The sequence below is a fragment of the Pipistrellus kuhlii genome, unplaced genomic scaffold (assembly GCF_014108245.1).
Source record: "Pipistrellus kuhlii isolate mPipKuh1 unplaced genomic scaffold, mPipKuh1.p scaffold_m20_p_16, whole genome shotgun sequence".
Lineage (NCBI taxonomy): Eukaryota > Metazoa > Chordata > Mammalia > Chiroptera > Vespertilionidae > Pipistrellus > Pipistrellus kuhlii.
Window position 1 is genome coordinate 4,739,672 of NW_023425471.1, and position 21,478 is coordinate 4,761,149.

The 21,478-nt window shown below is 44.9% G+C and overlaps 1 protein-coding gene across 3 annotated transcripts in view; it reads right to left on the reverse strand.

Annotated features, from left to right (window-relative positions):
• RAI2 (retinoic acid induced 2) overlaps positions 1-21,255 on the reverse strand; it is a 59,509-nt gene extending 38,254 nt beyond the window's left edge. The window contains exon 1 of one of the 3 annotated variants that reach the window (XM_045582295.1): positions 21,031-21,255. The gene's annotated coding sequence lies outside the window, so the exon portion shown is untranslated. Of the gene's footprint in view, positions 1-20,426; positions 20,816-21,030 lie in introns of those variants that run through there. The other 2 variants (XM_036439768.2, XM_036439767.2) reach the window with 2 other exon arrangements.
• Positions 21,256-21,478: the final 223 nt, after the last annotated feature.

The following is a 21,478-nucleotide window of genomic DNA, read 5'->3' on the forward strand; positions in this document are numbered from 1 at the left end:
GATTATTTCCCATTTCTGATTTAATTGACACAGAAGCATCAAGTAACTCGTCAGAAAGTCTCCTACACTCATAAGATAAACCAACTGGAAATGTAAAGAGAAAGGCTACACTCTGGATCCCAAGGGTCTTTACTTATGCTGCCATTGGAATGAGAAGCGGGAATAATACTAGTAGCTACAGATTTTGGATTTCTCCTGTGTACCAGGCATTGTACATACTTGTCATTCATCTTGCTAAGCAGGTATCACCACTGCCCATTTTACAGATGACATTTCTGAAGCCCAGAGAAATTAAGATACTTGTCCCATTATGTAGTAATCTGCAGGCCTGGGAATCTGGTCTGTTTGCCTTCGAAGACCGGGCACATTTCACCACCACTGCTCACTGCCTCCCCACATGTAAGATCAGAGGAAAGCAGATCCAGCAGACAGTGGTGGGACCTGCAGCTTACTCAGATTGCTCAGGAGAAGCAGCACAGAAAGGGGGAAAGAGGTTGGCCTCAGGAGTCAGTGCTTACTTCCTGGAAGCAATGTGAGTATAGACTCTCACCACTCATTCATCTATTCAACAATATTTATTAAGCAATGGCTAGATTCCAGGCACTATTCTAGGTGTTGGTAATATGGCAGTGAGCAAGATGGGGGAGGAGGGCAGAATGGGGAGTAAATATGCTCCCAGTTTTTGTCACACATGAGAAGTAACAAAATATATACCTTTTCATTCTTTTTTAAAAATAAAAGCATCTTTTAAAATATTCCTTTTATTGATTATTTTATAGGAAAAGAGGAAGGGAGCGAAGATAGAAACATTGATAATGGAGAAGCACATATCAACATATCAGCTACATCATGTACGCCCCCCACTGGGTATCAAACCCACAACCATGCCCTGACCTGGAATTGAACCAGCAACCTCTATGTTGCATGGGGTGATGCTCAATCTACTTAGCCATACCAGCCAGGCCCTTTTCATTCTTGATGTTGATAATTAGAGAAATGTATGTTAGAAATTTAGGGGGGGGGGGTTTTCAATTTAAGCACAATACATTCCATTGTGGAATATACTTTCCAAATCTGGAGAAGATAAAGGATCTATGTATAGGGGGGAAAAAGACTTTTAAGGACATGAACTGAACATTGATAGTGGTGATCTTTGGGTGGCAGGGCAGCAAATAATATTTATTCTCTTATTATTGCCTTTCTATATTTGTAAATTTCTAAAATAAGTATGTATTGCTTTTATAACCAGAGAAACACAATTTACTAAAATGTTAAAGAAACTAAATCTCCAAAGAACCAGGATCTTCCCCTCCTGGCATTTAGGCATTAACTGAGAAGTCAGCCAGACAGAGTGATGGCTAGCTCCTCTAGTCATGCCGAGTGATATCTTATTTCAGCACATTGCCTGATTATTTCAGAATTCACTCACAGGGGTAGCCACAGGAGGAAATATACACTCATCACTGAGATATTAGGGACTGAATCCTGAAGCTTAATTTTTCATTAGGGCATTGTGCCATTTTTCAATTAAGACAGGTTCATCTTTTTCTTTTTCTTTATTTTTTAAGTGCTGAGGTGTAAAACCTCATTTCCTTCCTTAGCACACTGGCCCAAGGATTTTATTTTTAATTGATTTCCACGTGATCCTAAGAGTGACAGAGAAACTAGGCTGGTGAATGTGTTGCCACAGTGTTCCTGGTGCTGGAAAGGAAACACAGTAGTGTGAGAACAATGCTTTGGAAAATCTGTAAAACCCAGTGGAACACACCTAACGCTTGTATGAAAGGGCAGGCATTACTCACAGCAACCTTGACAGTGAGAATGGAGACTGAAAAGGCGTCCAGCCCTTCAGCAATGAATGTGCCTGGATGAGTTGGCCAGGTCTCATTTAGAAGCCAAGGAAAATTTGTCTAATAACTTTTTTTGACATTCAATATTATTTTATGTTAGTTTCAGGTATACAGTTAGACATTTATATAATTTAGTGGTTAGACAGTTATATAATTTAATTTATATAATTTACATTTATATAATTTACAGTGATCACCTGGTACCAAACATAGCTATTACAATATTATTGACTATATTTCCTATGTTATAATTTACATCCCTGTGACAATTTGTACTTCTTAATCATTTCACTTTTTTTATACAGGCCCCCAATTCCCTCCCATCTGAAAACCATCAGTCTGTTCTCTGTATCTATGAGTCTATTTCTGTTTGGTTTGTTAATTTATTTTGTCCTTTAGATTATCCATATAAGTGAAATCATACGGTTTGATATAGTGGATGTATTATATTATCTTTTTATGAAAACTATTTTATGTATTTTTTAATCAAAGAAGATTGCCACTTCCCCTTCCCCTCCAAATATAAATCTAGAAATAGAAATATCCTCACTCAGATGAACAGTGTCTGTGCGGGGTTTAGGGTTCTTAGCATAAGATTCTGTTTCCTGCTGGAAATATTCTTTCAGAAAAGTAGAAGTGATAGACGGACCACAGGAAACATCTGTGTGTACAAACAGCCTAGCTCACTAAAAATAAAAATGCATTATGCATCACAAAGTTCTAAATATTTTTAAAAACACGGTTTGTTTACCAAGATCTGAGAAATAAGGTTCTCTAAAAGTCCCCTGTCAAATGCTTTCTTCAAATATTTTATTTTATTCTCAGGTAGCTCAGAAATCTTATCTTAGATTTTAGCAATGAGTTTTCTATTAAAGGTTATTTCTTTTCCATCTCAGGCTGAGCAAAGCTCTGGGCCAAGGGGGTTAGAGAATTTGTTTCATAAAACTGACAGCTTGGCGAGCATTCAATCACTTGGCACTACACAGCACAGGAGGACAAATCAGTCCTTTTCTGATGCTGCTCCAGACATATTACGATGTATGTTCCATAGCTTTATTCCCTCACTCGTCCTGTTTGCCTCCTGTAGCAACATGGAAAAGGGGCAGAAAGCACATAAAAAATTACGATAAAAGAGAGGAGGAAGTGATATTAATCCATAATGCTCTCATTTGGAAGTTTGGGAGGGTGGGGGGATGAGTACGTTGGATATGCTGTATTAGGTGGTGGTACCCAGCCTTCCTTTCCAGAAGGCCAATACTTTCAGGGGACTCTGCCATTGTGTTGCCATGTCTTCAATGACTCTAGGCATGTGTCTTTGCAAGATCCAACAAATGTTTTAATAGGGCAGATAAGGCCAGCCTGTTGGCTGCTTTTGGCAGGGATGGTGCCTAGGGCAGGCTACTGGCTCACAGTCTGGGCATCATTCTGGGCAGCAGAGACCAGCTTTCTCCAAACCCTGTACCAGCATAAATTTCCTGTTTAACAAGCCCAACTCAGAGCAGCCAGAGAAAGGAAACCATTACAAATCTCTGCCCTCTTCCCTAAAAAAAAATTACAAGAACTTTTTTTTGTTTTTTTGGCGGGGGTACTCATACACAAAACTACCACTGAAAAATTCTTGTGTGAGGCACAACTAATCCATGCTATTGGAAGATAGTGGTTACTGTTCGTGAGGGGTAAGGAAGAGGGTATGAGGCTGGTGTGGCCTCTGTCTCCATCAGGGTGCTGGTGACATGAGTGTGCCGTTTGTGAATTTTTTCTCAAACTATACACTTAATAATACATGCAGTTTTCTGTATGTATGTTAGGATTTGAGATGAAAATCTGAAAGTAAAAATCTGTGATGGATAATTTTTAGGATTTCTCCCATCCATATAGCTGGCTTCAAAAATCAAACAGTATCCAGAAAAGAATAAACCATAACTGCCCACTGCTTAAAACTGCTGGCCAATTGAAAGTGTATGTGAAATACAAGGCCTTTTTTAAATGATGGTACTATTATTTCAGCTTTTACCCACCATGTCCTTTATGCTTGGGAAAGTATTCTACGCAATTTTGCTATAACTAATATCTATTCCTCATAACATGATGCAGATGGGCATAGAGAACTGACAAAGATCATTTTTCACTCTCGGACTCATGGTAGGAGTGGGAGGCTCTTTCCAAAGTCTCAAGTCCGATTTGGGATCTTTCTTGCTCTTTCACTATCTGAGTCATATGACTAGAGGAATTTCCTTTTTTCACACCTTCCTATATTTTTCCCTTTATTTTTTATTTCCCCGCACAGAACTCCTCCTTATTTCTGCTGCTACACAAGAATACAGTCTGATGCTGTTTCCTGTCACTGGTGTCACTGGTATTAGATGAGTTTGTCACCTCACCCTTTATTTCTCTTTGCATTTCTGAAGGTTTGTGCCAGGCCGGGCCTTCACAGGAAAAATCTGTTTAGTTTACTTGCTATTCCAGGGCTCCTCTGTCCTACCATTTACAACATGCTGCTTGCTGACGTACTGAGGTTTATTTTGAAAGAGAAATAGTTGGGGCAGGGTGGGGAAGGAAAGCTTTTGAAGACAAAAAGTTGTCATTTTGTCTCAAAGAATTATGAATAATGGAGGACTGGGGTTGCTTGGCAAGTTAAGATCTGAATGGACTACTGCTACAAATGATTCTGCATTTTGCTGCACTAACCATGGTTTCCAGGATGTAGGAACACATTGTGTAAATAAACTGTTTTGCTTACCTAAGACCCAGTTTAAAATATTCCCATGCCTCGTCAAGGGCTTACAGGTCCCAGATGCCAGCAGGTGACTCCCTCAGATGAGCAGGAGGAAAGCAGAATGGAGTTCTCAGGCCCTTACTTTAAGAAAAGCAGGTCATTCAGACACAGAGAAGCTATCCGAAAGGGCTTGGGATATGTTCTTTATCTTTCCATTCCAAAGCTCCCTTTCTGCTTTGCAGTAGTATCACTGTACTGAGTTCCCAGGCTGAACTGAGTGAGTCTCCACTGTTTTGGCCCTGACCAGCTTAGCTGTCCATGTTGTGACACCTCCCCTGGCAGGTGGGGTGACATTTCTCATCCCAGTTTGCCCATGATTGCTTGGGTTTGAAAGCTGAAAGTCCCATGTCCCAGGGTCTCACATCCCCACTCCCAGGCAAACCAGGACAGTTGGTTACCCTAGTGGCAGGCCACCAGCTAAACCTCTCTCATCCTGCTGGGCCGAGTTAAGGCCCGAAGCAATAGGATTACTCTATGCACCTGCTGCTTACAAATTCGGACCTATTTAAAGCATATGAATTTGGAAAAGGTATTTAAAGCTGCTGACTGAAGGTGCTCCTGGCTGTTGACTATGTCTGTCAGACCCTCCCACTCCCCGATTTCTGGCCCACTAATTGTTTTCATCACACTCTCTTCAAAAATTGGAGCTCAGATGATTATATGGGAAATGTCAAGATTTTCTGACCGCTCACCTAGTTTGGGTCTGCCCCAACCCTGGCTGCAAAGGGTGCCCAGGTATCCAATCCACCCCCCATCCTTAGGGTGCTGTCGTAATTTACTCAACCAGCCATTATCAAGTCCTACAGAATCAGTCTCCTCAATACTTCCAGAATTCAATCACTTGCCTCCCCATCCACAGCCACTATACTGCTTCAGTTCAAGTTCATTGCTCTTGCTGGATTATTGCATTAAAGCCTGTTTTAGTCTTCCTCCCTTCCTACCCCAGCTCATTCTCCACTAGGGGGGAAAACAAACACATAAAGCAGATAATGGCACTGGCCTCAGGATAAAGTCCAAGTTCTTTATCAAGGCTTATTAGCTATTTCTAACCATTACTGTAGGTTTAAGTGAGAGTACGTATATTAAATTCCTGGCCAGGTGCTTCAGCTCTATTATGAATCTGGGAAACTTGCTGTACTTCATCCCACCCACAGAAGTGATAAAAAGAGTAGGGCATTTGGCATTGACAACTATAGAGAGAGATGGCAAGTGACAGATTTGAAGAAAGAGAAGTGTCCCACACGGATGAGGGATGAAGAGTTTTGTGTCCAAATATCTGAGATGGAGCTGAACATGGGTCAGGTTGATTATAGGACAGGTGGTCTCATTCTCTGATGACTGGCGGTGACAGAGACAAGAGGGACAGAGCTGGGGATCCACTGATATACTCAAGATTTGCTGAGTTTTGTTGTGGGTGGCTGACACAGAGAGATAAGTAGAAAGATAGAAGTACTCAAAACACAAGAATGTGACATTTCATTGCTGATTAATGGGGACAGAACCCAGTAAAAACAGGAATGAGGCCTCAAGTTCAAGCCTTTGAAGACTTGCTTTGAGAAAGAGATAAATGGGGGAAATTTTGTGTACTTGTACTTTTTTATTAAACGTATTATATTATCAGCATGTAAGTGCTACAGAACACACTGCCATGGGCCAAGGAGGGCTAGGTTGCCATAGATGGTGATCAAAATGAACCTTAGAAAGTGTTGCCTGGCTCAGGCAAATTAATGCTGGTGTGACAACAACCCACAGGGGGGGAAAAGACATATAATTCCCACTCTCAAAAAGCAAAAGAAAAGTAACAAAAAAGGAGTAATATACAGAAAAAGGAAACAAAACAGCATAGGTTTTGTGGGAGAAAACACAGGTTTGTGTGCACTTAAGGAAAAAATTATTCCACATTAATCCTTTATTTTACAAATATTCATAAAACAATCTAATACCTGCATTAAAAAAAGTAATAAAAATAATAACATTTTCATCACTGATGAAAACTAGATCAAAAGTCAATGTAGCCAACATGACAATTCCCTTTCCAAGGGCCTTTCCAAGCCCTGCCCCCCTTGCTATTCACACCCCTTTGCCTCCAATCATGTCCCAGGACATCTGGCCCATGCTCTCCAAATGGACAAAGACTTTAATTAGGGTGAAGACACATTGGCAGGGGGGGTAAGGGGGGACCCGCCTGCCTTATCTGTCTGCCTCATCGGCTTCACTTTTTTTCTTTCCTAGTTAATTTTTTTTGCCACCATTTAATTGCAGAGAACAGCAGATCAGACAACAAATGGGCTTGCCCTACAAGACCAAGGTGATCAGGCAATTCCTAGAGATCGTGCCTCCTCCTTCACCCTGCCCATCTCTCCATCCCCTCTCAAGGCACCCCAAATTTAAACGAAGTCATTCCAGAACAATTGCCAAGGGAGTGACCAAACCTAACTGTGGCCCAAATAAAAGTGGAACTGTCCAGGTTCTTAGGACAGTAGCAGAAAGGAAGCTTCTCCCAGCCTCTGTGAGCCAGTGATCACTGCTTTCTGTGTAACAGGAGGTAACAGCTGAACCCCAAACCACACTACTTGGAGATGAAGGAATTAGTCCTTAAGGTATGGTAGATTAGCAGATAACCAAAGGTCCTAGTACCAGCAACACCAGCAGTACTTGGGAATTGTTAAAACGCCAGTTCTTGAGCCACACTCTTGATCTGCTCTGGAGGTGGGTTGCAGGAATCAGTATTTTAAAATGCACACTGAAAGTTTGAGAACCACTGGTTTATAGGCCTTTGAGAACTGGAAAAGCTTCTTGGGCTGGGAGGGAGGACGAGAGATGCCAAGCTGATAGGTGTTATAGGAGAGGTGCATATACAGCAAGGGTCAGAGGGACAGAATGGGACAGGGAAACAAGTGTGTTCTAGAGCTGTGTTGTTTAATATGGTACCAGTAACATGTGGCAATTTGCATTTAAAACTTAAAAACAGAAATATTGCATAATCTCACTTAAATGTGGAATTTTTAAAAAGCCAAACTCATAGTAACAGAGAATAGAAGGGGGATTACCAAAGACTTGGATATGGGAGAAAGGGGAATTAAAAAAAAAAAAAGAAATAAAATAGAAGGGTGGTTACCAGGGACTGAGGGGAGGGGGTCATAGTTATTGTCTGGGGATGTGCCCGCAACCAAGGTACATGCCCTTGACTGATATAGAACCTGGGACCCTTCAGTCTGCAGGTCGATGCTCTATCCACTGAGCCAAACTGGGTAGGGCGGTGGCTTTATTTTTAACAGGACAAGTCATCAATGCCATTCCAAAGCAATACCCATTTGCTAGCAGGCCAGAAAGGTGGAATCTTAATCCAGAAGCAAGATGTAAGGCTATGATTCATGAAGCCAGAGCCTCATTTGGGAGGGTGGTATTTCTCTCTTTTTTTTTAACACCACTAATGTCATAATCCCTGGGATAGTCCATTACACTAGAGTCAACACTTCAGTGTTCTTCATCTAGAAAGATGCTAAAGAGATCTTCTAACTTTTTTGCAAACCTCCCCCCATATAAGAAAACAAACAAAATCCAGCTCAGAACAATGACACAACCTAAAGACATCTTCCCTATTGAAGGCCAGTCATGGAAGGGATAATGAGAAGAGGGCTTTGTGTGTATATGGTGTTTTATTCAAACTAATTAGGAAATAGGGAGTCACTGAGTGTTTCTGAGCTAGGGTTACTGCTTTAGCATAATAGTGACAGGAATAGCAGGGGAGAAGGGGAGCAAGGATAGGAGTAAGGTGAGAAGACGAGCCAGGCCTAGTGAGCCATGCTGAGGCCTACACTCACAGTGGTGGTGGGCAGAGCTGAAGACAGAAAGAAGGGGGGAGGATAGAGCCTATGCACACTGTCAGCAGAGTTGATATCAGAAGCCAGGGATACAGTGTCCAGACTCCCAGCACTGAGGCTGTATGCTCAGGCATTATGTCCAAGAGGCCAGTTTTCCTCTTCAAAGTCCTTTGTTGAAGCAAATCCATTCTTCACGTGGACTTTGGGTAAAACCAGCTCTCTGTGGGTGATGGGTCAGAAGAGTTGGGTTAGGGACTTGAAACAAGACCTCTCAGGTTGGTTTTTCAGGCTTAGGAATCATAACAAAGGCTTCTCTTCCTAATCCACTCAGGCCTCCTGAATGAATCACAGACTTTCTAATGTGCAAGATGAGTAACATTTTTTTTTAATGGAGGCTACAACAGGAGGCAGACAACTTATGACTGTCAATAAAAGATGTTAAACTACAAATGCCATGTACTATCTTAATTATTCACAAAAGAGACTTTAACACTAATAAAATTAGGAAAGACCATTTTAGAATAAAGGCCATTTCTGTAAAATGGAAAAGGTTTAGCTTAAAAAAAAAAAGAAACTAATTACATTTTTTCACTTTTCTTCCATTTCACCATGAATGGGTAGAAATTTTAATAGTCTGCAAGCCTGATCTATAGGACCATTGGTTTATGTGACATTCCAAAAATGGTTCACTGTGTGATTTAGACTGTCAGAATTAGCCCTGATGATCCCAAACCCAACTGCCCGGCTCCTAAGAGCAAAAACAAAGCTGAGATTTCTGGTGCGGGTATGTCCAACAGAATCAGTTTTTATTAGCCTTCTTAAAATGCAGGCGATAAGCTACAAAGGATCATAGAACAAATGGTCTCATATTGATATATTCAAATTCAATAATTTCAGATTTAGTCTAGCAAGCTAGTGAAATTTTTTATCATAAAAGGAAACTGCAGCCAGAGCTAATTACTCAATCTGAAATGTATCTGGACATTGTTTAGATGTTGGAAAGGAAATAGTAACATTATAGAATTTTAGCAAAGAGGAGGGCATTATTTTGTAAAACGTACATGTAAAATTAATAGAAAATGTGGCCTCATATTTGCCATATATGGTTGAAGAAAGAGCATCTCTATTTTGAGTTTTCCTTGACATTTTTTCTTATTTCTAAAATGTGAAAAGAAATTCATTAGCTCAGGCTCAATCCATTCCCATCCATTGATTTAAAGCCAATCAATGGCCATTGTAATCTGAAAAAAAAAAAAAATAACACCCATTTCTATGAGCCTTTCCAAGTAAGGGCAAGTTCAGCTAAGCTTAATAAAAAGAAAAACAGCAAGGGCCATCTGGAAAACACTTCCAGAGTCACAAAAGATAGTGGCAGCCTTTGCCCAACCTGCTATAAATAAGTGTCTCAGAGAAAAAAAACACACTCAATTTTCAAATCTGTTTCTACTTAATACAGCTGCAATAGAGTTTATTTAGCTTTTCCCTATAGCAGGAAGATTGTTTGCCTTTTTATGACAAGGGTCTAAATGTTATTCACAGCCATTTCCATTGCCGTTATTTTGAGGAAGAACATACCACGAGGACCTGTCTGTTTGTTTCTGTAGCACACAGCAGTGGCCCTAGTGGCCTCTGTTCCACCAAACTGGCCTCCAAAGCCCAGATTTATGATCCCCTTTCCTCTCCCAGTGTTGCAAACATCATCCAAATCCTGGCCTGCAAGGGCCTGGCAACTTAGAATGACCAAGTGTCACATGCAGCAAATCAATTATTTATCTGCCTGGACCCAGCACACTGTGGATGTCTGCCAGCTCATTGCCTTTTCCTTCCCAATGACAAGCAAGGGTCAAATTACTCTTCAAGTGAAGCTAGTCCTTGCCAATGATGGCTTGGCAACCCTTACACACTCACCTTCCCATATTTTCTCACTGGCTAAGCTTGCAAAGGCATTCCTCTACACATAGCACTCCAAATTCTTTGACACACTCTAGGGAAAAGCCTCACCTAACTTGGATAGCTTCAAAATAAAGTGGCCCAACTGATGTCTGTGCTGAGTATCTGCCCATACCCTCAAGTGCCCCTAAACGCCCATCCTTCTCTGAAGACTGGCAGGGCAGGGTTGACACCAGGATACTGTCCTGTGTAATGAGTGATCCACCTCTGTTCTCCCTCTGTCCCCCGCAAGTGCCCATCTCATTTCCATACATGGGTAGGACAGGGTTCATCCCCCATGACACTTTCCCTGAGAATGCATGCCCCTCCTTTCTAGACTTTCAAGGGACCATGTGAAAGATGATGGCTGAGGGCTTATCCAATGACAACATTTCATCTGCTGCTGCTGACTGCAGGCATTATCAGGTTTGAGGTGCCTGAGGGAGTCCTGCTGACATTCTGTTTCCCAAGGAGAATTGCTGCAGGGAAATAAATGTGTGTAAGAGGGACAAAAATCGGGAGGGGTGGGGGAGACTACCTGAATTTTAATTTCCAGTCATTTTGAAAACTCTCCATTAGGCCACCATTGACTTTCTTTCTCAAAATTACTAAAATTAGTACTGGGTAGAGGGCTCCCACATTCTGAAATGAATCTATTACAGTGTTATGAGTAGAGCTCTCCCAAGCACACTAAGGGGCTTAATTAATTGGTTTAGGTTTAAGATACTACAGGATAAAAGACAGTGGGGAAGGGGGAGGGGTGAAGGAAGATGCCTGGTGGCTTTGAAAGCATGGCTTTCAAGTGCATATGAAAAAGCAATTAGGGAGGAATAAACCTGTTCTCTTTATGAAAAACTAGAGTAGCCATTAGATATTACAATATGCCCCTCAATTACCTATGACTTACTTATTCAATGCCTGTCTTAAAAACAAAACAACAACAAAAAAACACCTCTGTGGTCTTACAATCTTACTAGAGACCTGGTGCATGATAATTCATGCACTGGAGGGGGTGTCCCTCAGCCCGGCCTGCCCCCTCTCACAGTCCAGGAGCCCTCAGGGGTGGGAGGTGACCCAACAATCAGGGGAAGGCAATGCCCCATCACCCCTCTGCTGCTGCCATTGCCAGCAGCACAAGCCTCAGCCAGCCCTGGCTACTTGAACCTTGGGCAGCCCTGGGTGGCTGGGCAGCCACCATCTGAGGCTTGCTTGCACCTTGGACCATCCCTGGGCAGCTGGGGTGCTGAGGGGACTGGGGGACTCTGGAGGCAGGTGCACGGAGCGGCCAGGCCTACTTGGGGGCGGGCCCAGTTTTGTTGCATGCCTGCTGCCTGGGCAGAGCTGAGGAAACTGGGCACCACCATCTTGTGGCTGTGGGTGCCACCATCTTTGAGGGTGTGACAGTCAATTAGCATATTCCCTCCTTATTGGCTCTGGGTGCCACCATATTTGTGACAGTGTGAGGGTCTATTAGCATATTCCCTCTATATCAGATAGAATAGGTCCTTTTACCAACCTTAGAATTAAATCAGGCATATGACCCACTTCCAAATGTTAATTAATCATCCCCATAAATTGTGTATATAAAAGTCAGAGAGGGAAATTGTCTTTTATTATTTCAAATTGAATTTTCAAAAAAACACACACAACTTATTTATTAAATCTTTGTCTAGATTAGTGGTTCTCAACTGGGGATGATTTTGTCCCAGAAGAGCCATTTGCTAAGGTCTGGAGACATTTCTGGTTGTCACAACTAGGGGGGTGGGTAATGCTACTAGCATCCAGTAGATACAGCCCAGGGATGCTCTTAAACATCCTATAATGAATGCACAGGACAGCACACACCACAATAAAGATCTGCCAACAGAATAAGGTAGAAAAAAATGTGCTCTAGCTAAAGTCCAGTATGCTTGGCATTTAATATTCTTATCAGTGACCGTTATCAAAGGCAGAAGTCCCCATTGTTTCTGAAAACTAAGGATGGCTTACATATATGTCAATTAAGGACATATTTACTCCTTTCAGAATAAAGCAAACAGGGTTTCAGTCTGAATCTAGGAACATTAAGAAAATACTCTGATGGTGGTGGGGATAGGTAGGGTACATATTTCATAGGTCTAAATGGACGGAAATTAATATAGCATAAAATGAAATGATTATCTAGTTATGTTCCATACAAAACCAAAATCAATACACTGCATCTTACTTAACCTGCAATTAAAGTTTAAAGAGGAAAAAAAAAAACACACAAGGAAATGCCATTCTTTCCCATTTCTTGCTAGTTGGATACACGTTTCTGAGCACAAAGCATTAAAACAAAAACAAGCAGACAAAAACCTTTATTTTTAAAGCAGATTTTTTCCAGAGCATAAAACGCTTCCTGAACCATTCTATTTTATTTACTGTAGATTCAATCAGTCTGTAGTGAGCAAAACATGCAGCCCATTCTCTTGGTTATGCTTGCCTGGCTTTCCAAATGCCCTCAAAACTGGGATGATGAATCACATATCTTGGCCCCACTGTACCAATTAATAGTAAGCAAAGAATTCCACAGAGCTAAGACAAGACTTTTTGCCTGGTGTGTGTGTATGTGTGTGTGTGTGTGTGTGTGTGTGTTTGTTTAGGGGGGAAATGTCTGTTTGGGGGAGGGGCGTTCAGCCAGCTGTTTGCAGATAGTCTTAAGAGCAGGTGTTGAGATTCCCTGAAATTTATTTAGAATATTCTGTGTGGCTCTGCACTACCCCCAGCATGGGGATGGGCTTTGGTTAGGGAAAATGTATGTACCTAGAATCAGCATAGAGCTTCCAGGCTTAACCTATGTAGGAAAGAATGGCTAACAGCTATGCCATTTCAACCTTCCATGCCACTGTTCCTTTCTCTGAAGTATACAGCCAAAGTGGCCATATACACAAAGACAAAAATAACAACAACAAAAACGCCCAAACACACCCAGTCTTGGCTGCCAGCGAGGCCTGATTCTGCTGCTGAAAAAGAACAGTTGCTACAGTGCAGCTGGAGGAGATTTTCCAGGAAACTGGTAATACCCTGGCTGTTAATGAATTATTTTTCGCCAGAATGTCGGATTCTTCCTGTGCTCCAGTAAACAGTCTGCCATGGGAAACAAAACCGGCTCCTTCCGAGGATCTCAAGGTCAGCCAAGGGTCCTCTGTGGGGGCAGCCCCCATAGGAGCCAGAGCCACAGACGCCTGACCTATAAATCACCACAGCCCCAAGTTCATTCTTCTAGCTCTTTTTGTCTACTTGGGCCATACCCAGGAAGACCATAGTGCCACTGCCATCCCCCCTGAACTGTCCCTTGGTCAGATTTCCTCATCTTTAGCACCACAATATGTGAAATTGGGCTTCCTTGCATGTATTCTGTCTCTCTCACAGAAACTGTATTTATTTCCATGCTCTTGTTTTCATCAAGCTGTCAGGAGATGACTATGTGTGTCCCCCTTTCTCCTTTCTCTTTTAAAAGATTGGCCTCAGCCCCAAATAACCCACTCTCAGTGTTAAGGTGTCTACTTGGGACACTATTCTCCAAGCACAAATCCTTGGGAAGGATATTACTAGACCAGTTGTCAAGGAAATGAGTTGCTCAAACAGAAGACAACTCTCCAACAGACAAGGACATAGGCTGGGGAGAAGGAAAGGGGCCACTTTTCTTCCAGCCAGCCTTGCCCCCACCCCCTCCTTTCTCCCTCCTCTCCTAACAGAACTTGACTGAGCAAACATGCTCATAGGTAGGCTTGATGGGGACCCTGTCATTTGATGACAGGCTATTGTGGCTACTGGATCAACCCCATGTCTCCCATCTGCCATGGAGATGGAGAGGGTTTATGCGCCCCTTAAAACATCTGGAGGTACCATGAGGCTGAAGGCACAGTTTGGTAGTTAGTTTGCTCTTGAGCAGTGCTATGTAGTAGAAATATACACTGAGTGGCCAGATTATTATGATCTCTGAACTCATAATAATCTGACCACTGAGTGTGTGTGTGTGTGTGTGTGTGTGTGCACATGCGCGTGCGCACGCGTGTATGAGGCCCAGTGCATGAATTTGTGCATGGGTAGGAGCGGAGTCTGGCCAGCCTGGCCAGGAGGAGGGACATGGGCGGGCGGTTGGCCAGCTGCCTGCTGGTCAAACTCCTGGTTGAGGGGATAATTTGCATATTAGCCTTTTATTATATAGGATATAGACTGAGTGGCCAGATTATTATGATCTCCAAATGAATAATAATCTGGACAGTGTATATGTAATTTTAAATTTTCTAGCAGGTGTATTTAAAAAATTAAAATAAACAAATGACATTAAGTTTAATACTATGGCTTATTTAAACGATATATCCAAACTATCATTTCACCATATAATCAACATAAGAACCTATTGTAACAAAAGCATAATATGTTAATTAGACCAGATGTCCTTCTGGACCTCCTTCCTTCCAGACAAAGTCGCAGTGGGTGGGGTCTGAAGCACGGGGGGGGGGGGGGGGGCAGAGGCCCCTGGCTGTGGCGGTGATGGGCAAGGGCCATAGTAGAAGTGGCAGGTGGGTGGGGGCTGTGGCAGAGGCAGAGGTCACTGCAGCAGCAGTGGAGGGGGCCAAGGCCCTTGCATGAATTTCATGCATTGGGCCTCTAGTCATTAATAAGCTACTCTGCATTGCTTTCTTATACTAAATTAGAGGCCCTGTGCACAGATTTGTGCATCAGTGGGGTCCCTTGGCCTGGCCTGTGCCTTCTCACAATCTGGGACCCCTTGGGCGATGTTGGAGAACCAATTTTGGCCAATCCCTGCAGGTCAGGCCAAGAGACCCCACTGGTGCACAAATGCACCAGGCCTCTAGTATGCATGTAAGGTCTTTGGTTAATCTCTTCTTGCCCTCCCTCCTCCTACCTTCCCTCTGAGATTCATCAGTCTGTTCCGTGTTTCCATGCCTGTGCATTGAGCATCTGCCCCCTGGTGGTCAGTGTGCATCATAGCTCCTTGTTAAATGGTTGAATGGTCACTTAGGCTTATATATATCTAGATTGTGGAAATCCTGTACATATATTATCCTTATAGCACATCTTACTTTGGACCAGCCACCTTTCAACTGCTCAATAACCACATCTAACTAGTGGCTACTGTATGGGACAGTGCAGACATAGAACATTTCCATCACCACAGAAAGTTTAAATAGTGCTGTGCTGAAAGACCAAACCAGCTGTAGGAAGAAGAGTGACAGGTGAGAGCAGGATGAACTATAGAGTTATTGGAGCTAAAAATTACAGCAGAGCCCTTGTTGGTGTGGCTCAGTTGGTTGGGCATCATGTCCTATGCACCAAAAGTTTGCTGGTTCGATTCCAGGTCAGGGCACATGCCTAGGTTTCAAGCTCGATCCCTGGTAGGGGGCATGCAACAGGCAGCTGATCGATGTTTCACTTTTGTGTTGATATTTCTCTCCCCCTTCCCTTGCTCTCTCTAAAACTAAATTTTTTAAAATCTTTAAAATGAAAACAATTACAACAAAAATAGAAACTGCCAGGATTTCGATGTCTAGGAGGCCCCAGCCCTATCTCTAAGTGAAGATTAAAGTGGGCTTTTAAGAAAGGCCCAGGGCCCATGCTTGCATAGTAAGTATAGTAATTATTCAAGGCATTTGCTGGTTTAGCTGCCCCCATCTTAGCTCTTCTGATCTGTTTAAGGCAGAGGATGGGACAGAATAACAATTCTGGGTTTGCAATATAATTTGGTGAAGCAGATACAGAAATATGATCAAATTATGTGTGTCTGTGTCTGAGCATGCATGTGTGTTTGTGTGTGAGTTCATTGCTAGAATAAGAAGTAGGGTCATGTGAGAAATACAGAAGTATTAATATGGAAACCAAAATCACCTCTTATCAGTGGCCATTTGAACAGAAGAGACTTGTCCTGGCCAGCATTGCTCAGTGGTTAGAGCATAAGCCTGCAGCCAAAGGGTTTTGGGTTTGATTCTGGTCAAAGGCACATTCCTGGATAGTGGGTTTGTTCCCAGCCCTGGTAGGGGCATTTGTGGGTGCGTGCAGGAGGCAACTAACGGATATCTCTCTCACACAATGATGTTTTTCTCTCTCTCCCTCTCTCTCCTACTCTTCCACTCTCTCTTAAAAAAATCAATGGAAAAAGTATCCTTCGGAGAGGACTAACAACAACAACAACAAAAAAAAAAAAAAACCTCACAAGGGAGCAGTAGAATCAAGGGGCTCATAAAAAATTGTGAGCCAGGCCAAGTGGCTCAGTGGTTGAGCATCAATTTATGAACCAGGAGGTCACATGATTCCTGGGTTGCAGGCTCAATCTCCTGTAGGGGGGGCATGCAGGAGGCAGCCAATCCATGATTATATTTCATCCTTGATGTTTCTATCTCACCCTCTCCCTTCCTCTCTAAAATCAATAAAAATACATATTTTTTTTTTTTTTAAATTGTGAGCCATGAAGGAAGCACCTTGAATCTGGAAAGAATGAAATGATGGGTGTCTGGGAAGACAATTAGGTAGGAGAGAGAAGTGATAATCAGAGGCATTCTCCAAAGACAAGAGCTGCCAACTTCACAGTGAAGATGCCACCCTAATTCCTAAATCAAGCTTAGTTCAGAATCCCACACAGGCTTTTGTGCAAGGGAGAGTACAATTAGGCTCTCTTCCTCCTCTCTAGAGCCTCATTCTCTGAGGTCTCCCTCAGATTCTGATAATGGAGACAGCAGAGTCTAAAGCATTTCATATATGGATTCAAATCCCTGCTCTCCCAGTGACTTCAAAATTTATAGGGTGTTAAGACTGTCATCTGGTTGGAATGGGGATAAGGGACTAACTTTGACAATGCATTTACATAGCAAGACCCCAACTCCTTTTTGAGTTTATTTAATGAGATGGTTAAAAGTCAAAAATACCTGTTCACCATCTGGTCCCACTATGGGCCTCAGTTTCAGTCTCAGTTTCCTCATCCATAAGGTGGGAATGCCTGTCTCATGTGGACTTGTCAGCTTATAACTACTCGGGACATAACACCAGGAACTCAGAGTTCCTGTTCATAGCTCAAGATTTCTCCCTGCTGGTTTTCCCTTGAGAATGAATTGCAGCTCCCTCCCCAACACCATTCACTCTACCAGGTCCATCATTTATTCACTCAACTCTCATTTATTAAGCAACAGCTGGGTATTGGGTATTCTAAGATGAAAAGGCACAGCCTTTCCACCTTAATTAGTTAGGGACTATTTGGGGGTATCTCTATTTGGCACATATGCCCTGGGTGACTGAGCTGGGTATTTGGTAGGCTCCCCTTGCCCCTAGGTACCATATATTGTGAATGGGTAGGGGCTGCAGAGTCTGGCCATTGGGATAAATACAGTAAATAAGAGATTTGGGGGAGGGTAGAGGTACATGTTGCCCATTTAAATCATAACCACTAAAGTCTGGAATCAGACATTTGACGAGAAATTTCTCTGAACCTCCTTATCTGTAAAATAACGCCTCTGTCACATCATGGATTCCCACATATGAAGTATTTGGCAGACAGCGCAACAACAAATGTCAATTACTTTCCCAATTTATTTCCTCCACTACCCTTTTCCCCCAAATCTAAGATTAGAGAAGGAGCCAGAGAACAGAGACTTGGTATTTTCTGACTGGAAGTCACAGCACACTGTATGTGAATATCCCCCCCATTCAGAATACCTCCATTCTGAGTCCAATGGATTGGGGGAGGCTAGTCTTATCCAGTTTTCAGGTCATTGTAACTAGTGCTGTATTTGTTTCCAGGTGCTATTGAACTCCTAGCAGCACCTGGTCACATAGCTCCCATCCTTTATTCTTTCTTTCTTTCTTTCTTTCTTTCTTTCTTTCTTTCTTTCTTTCTTTCTTTCTCTCTCTCTCTCTCTCTCTCTCTCTCTCTCTCTCTCTCTCTCTCTCTCTCTCTCTCTCTCTCTCCCCTCCCCCCCCCCTCCCTCCCTCCCTCCCTCCCTCCCTTCCTTCCTTCCTTCCTTCCTTCCTTCCTTCCTTCCTTCCTTCCTTCCTTCCTTCCTTTCCTTTCAGAGGCCCTGTCTCAGAGACTGTTTTCTGGCTACAAGCCTTTTTATTTTTCAGTTGATACCCAACTGCTCATCAATCAAGTTTTCACATTGGCAACTGGCATCACCTGGAAAGCTGTTCTTTCTTTTAATCCTGAGAGGCGCAGGTTTTCCTGGGCTGAGCATCAATGCCGGAAGTCTGGGGTTTCTTTGCATTGTAAAGGACTCCAGCCCTGGATAGCTGATTGGTGCTGCTACCAAAGCAGCCAGTATCATAAATGCCAGCCTGAATTGGCTCATCGTGCCTGGCACCTTGTGGTTGTCTCTAGTGGGCACCTGTCAGGATGAGACACACGTGCCAATTCGAAGTATGGTGTGTGTGTGTGTGTGTGTGTGTGTGTGAGAGAGAGAGAGAGAGAGAGAGAGAGAGAGAGAGAGAGAGAGAGAAGTGGGAGAGAAGTGGGAGTGTCTGGTAGTAGGTAGGTGGCCTCTCTGGGCTTCTAAGGAGCAGAGGAATTGGGATGCCACCAGGCTTATGTATCTGTGCCTTCCAACCCACCCCTAGCTTCTGAAGGTGGCACAGCTCCCCCTCCCCATTTTCCCCTTTGAAAATAAAACGCTAAGAACAAAACTGGGTGGGAGCATAATGCTGCTCTAGTGCATGGCTCCCACCCACCAGCCTCCCCAAGATCTTCCTCCAACGCAGCCACCCCTCCACCGCAACAAAGGCACATCGCTACCCATTTTCAAAGTTATGGCGAGTCTCTTGGTCAATCCGCAAAGGATTCTGAGGACTCCAAAGGAGGAAGAGAGGCATCCAGAAAATGGTGAGAAAGATTCTCTGGGGAAAAAAAGCACAGCAAACCTTGCCCTATGCATGCAAGGCTAAAAATTGTTTTCTTCCTGCCGGCTGCTTTTCTTTCTGTTCTAAAGAGAAGCTTCCAAGAATCAGCTAAATAAAGGGATCACACCAGAGGATGAGAGAGAATGCTAAACCAACAAAAACAAAGACCCTAATGAAACAGAGCGAGCCATGGAAATCCGCGGTTATCAAAACTTTGTTTGGCCATATCTATTTATCATCGCTGCACACCCGGGCTCTGCGGAATATCATTCTGTTGATGTCACTTATCCTCAGCAAAATATTTACACATCCTTAAAAACGCCAGATGAGGGGGGCGAGCCTGCGCACCACAGCAAGCCACAGCTCACGCCCAGTTGGCTGAGTTGTGGGCAAATTGTGGGGTGGGGGCACGAGGGAGGGTGGCTCCTGTGGGCACAGGTAGGAGCTTTGGGCAGTTCCCAGGACGCGGCCACTCTGTCGCTGCGCCCTGCCCTGCCTACCTCTCTCCCACCTGACTCCGCAAGAAGCAGCCACATCCATGATATGGTGTCAGCGCCACCCCCACCTCCCCCTGCCTTTCTCATTGATTAAGTTCTCAAACCATTGTTAAAGCCCGGTCGCCTCTCCCTGGAAAACTGGGCTGAATTCATTAAGCTTCCCCCCGCGCCACAAAAGGAATATTCATAAAAGTTTGGCAGGCGGAAGAGGAGGCTGACTGCATGCCATGAGGTGGGTGACAATTCGCTCCTCCAAAGCCACCTTCTTTCTCCACGCCCCATCCCTCTCTCCATCCATCCTTCGTGCCCCAAACCCACTCCTGGGACTTTCGATGATAGTGAAACACAAAGCAGCAGCTGTTTGGCAACATTTCTACCCCTCGCCGGCACCCGTGGTGGGATGCCATTTCCCCACCCAGGCAGAGCTTATCCGGAACAATAGTCGGGCTTGCAACAGCAAACAAGCAAACACACAGCGCGCAAACGTGACCCTGAAAAAGCCAACGCGGCAAGAGGCAACAACTCCCTCCGCAGCGAAGGCACCACGGAAACGCATGCAAAAAATGCAGCAGGAACGCTGCCCAATGCCTAACATGGCAGAACGCCTGAGCCAGTGCGGGCCACCCGAATCTGAGCACTGTGGGGACCAGAGGGCTCCGGGGCGCCTCTGCACACTCACCAGGCTCCGGGAGGATGCGGGGCTGGCCAAGCGTCACAAAGGCAAGCCCAGCGCGATCTGGCAAAACCCAACTTTCCACCCGGCTCGCCAGGGCCGCCAGATACGTCAACAGAATCCATCTTTCCAAGGGCCTGGGAGGCGCTGGTTTTCGGGCTGGGGCAGAGCAACGGAGCCAGAGGCACCCCGGTGCGGTGCCCGCCCGGGTGCGGAGTTCACGGTGCGCCACCCTCTGCGCCCGGTGCCAGCCTGGTGGCAGCCTGAAACCCACTTCGGGGGGGCTCCCTCCTCGCTGGCCTGCACCCTCTCTCTGGTCCTGCTGGCAAGTGCGGGCGCCCGGGACAGGAGCCGAGCCCAGATGCACCGCACCGATAGCGGCCTGGCCAGGGTCCTCTCCTCCGCCCTCCGCCCTCCTCCCCCCGCCCGGCCCTTCTTCCTGCTGGCCCGGGCTTCAGGGTGCCATCCTGCCCCGGCGGGCAGGCCCCTCCCCAGGCGCGGGGCCCCGCCAGGCGCTCCTGGCCAGGCGCGCCCCCTGCTTCCCAAGGCAGGTCTGCAATGGGAGGGCGAGGGGGGACCCCAGCCCGCATGGGGGCGCCGCCGCCGCTACCTTGTTACTGCGGCCGCCGCCTCCAGGAAGCGCGGGGTGGTCCCGGGTGCGGGAACTCTCGGGTCTGGCCTCGCTGCCCGCCTCCTGAAGGGGGTGCGTAGCGGTGGGAGCCCCCGTCGCTGCTGTCACCGAGCTGCTGTCGCTGCCACCGCTGCCAATTGTGCGTGACTGTGTGTGCGCCTCTGTCCGGGCGAGTGTGTGACTGCGTGCAGCGCCCCGGGCTTTACTATATACACCAAGGGGTGGGAGGAGGCGGGGAAGGGGAGGGTTTGGGGGAGGTGGCTGAGGAGGGGCAGTAGGAGGGGGGCAAAAGGGTACCCAAAGAGGCTGTGGCCAAGGAGGGACAGGTGATCTAGCCCATGGGGAGGGCGTGGCTCTAGGTGGCTTGGATTGGTAGCATGAAGAGGTTCAGGGCGCGGGTTGGGAGTGGGGGGGTGGGACACCAGGG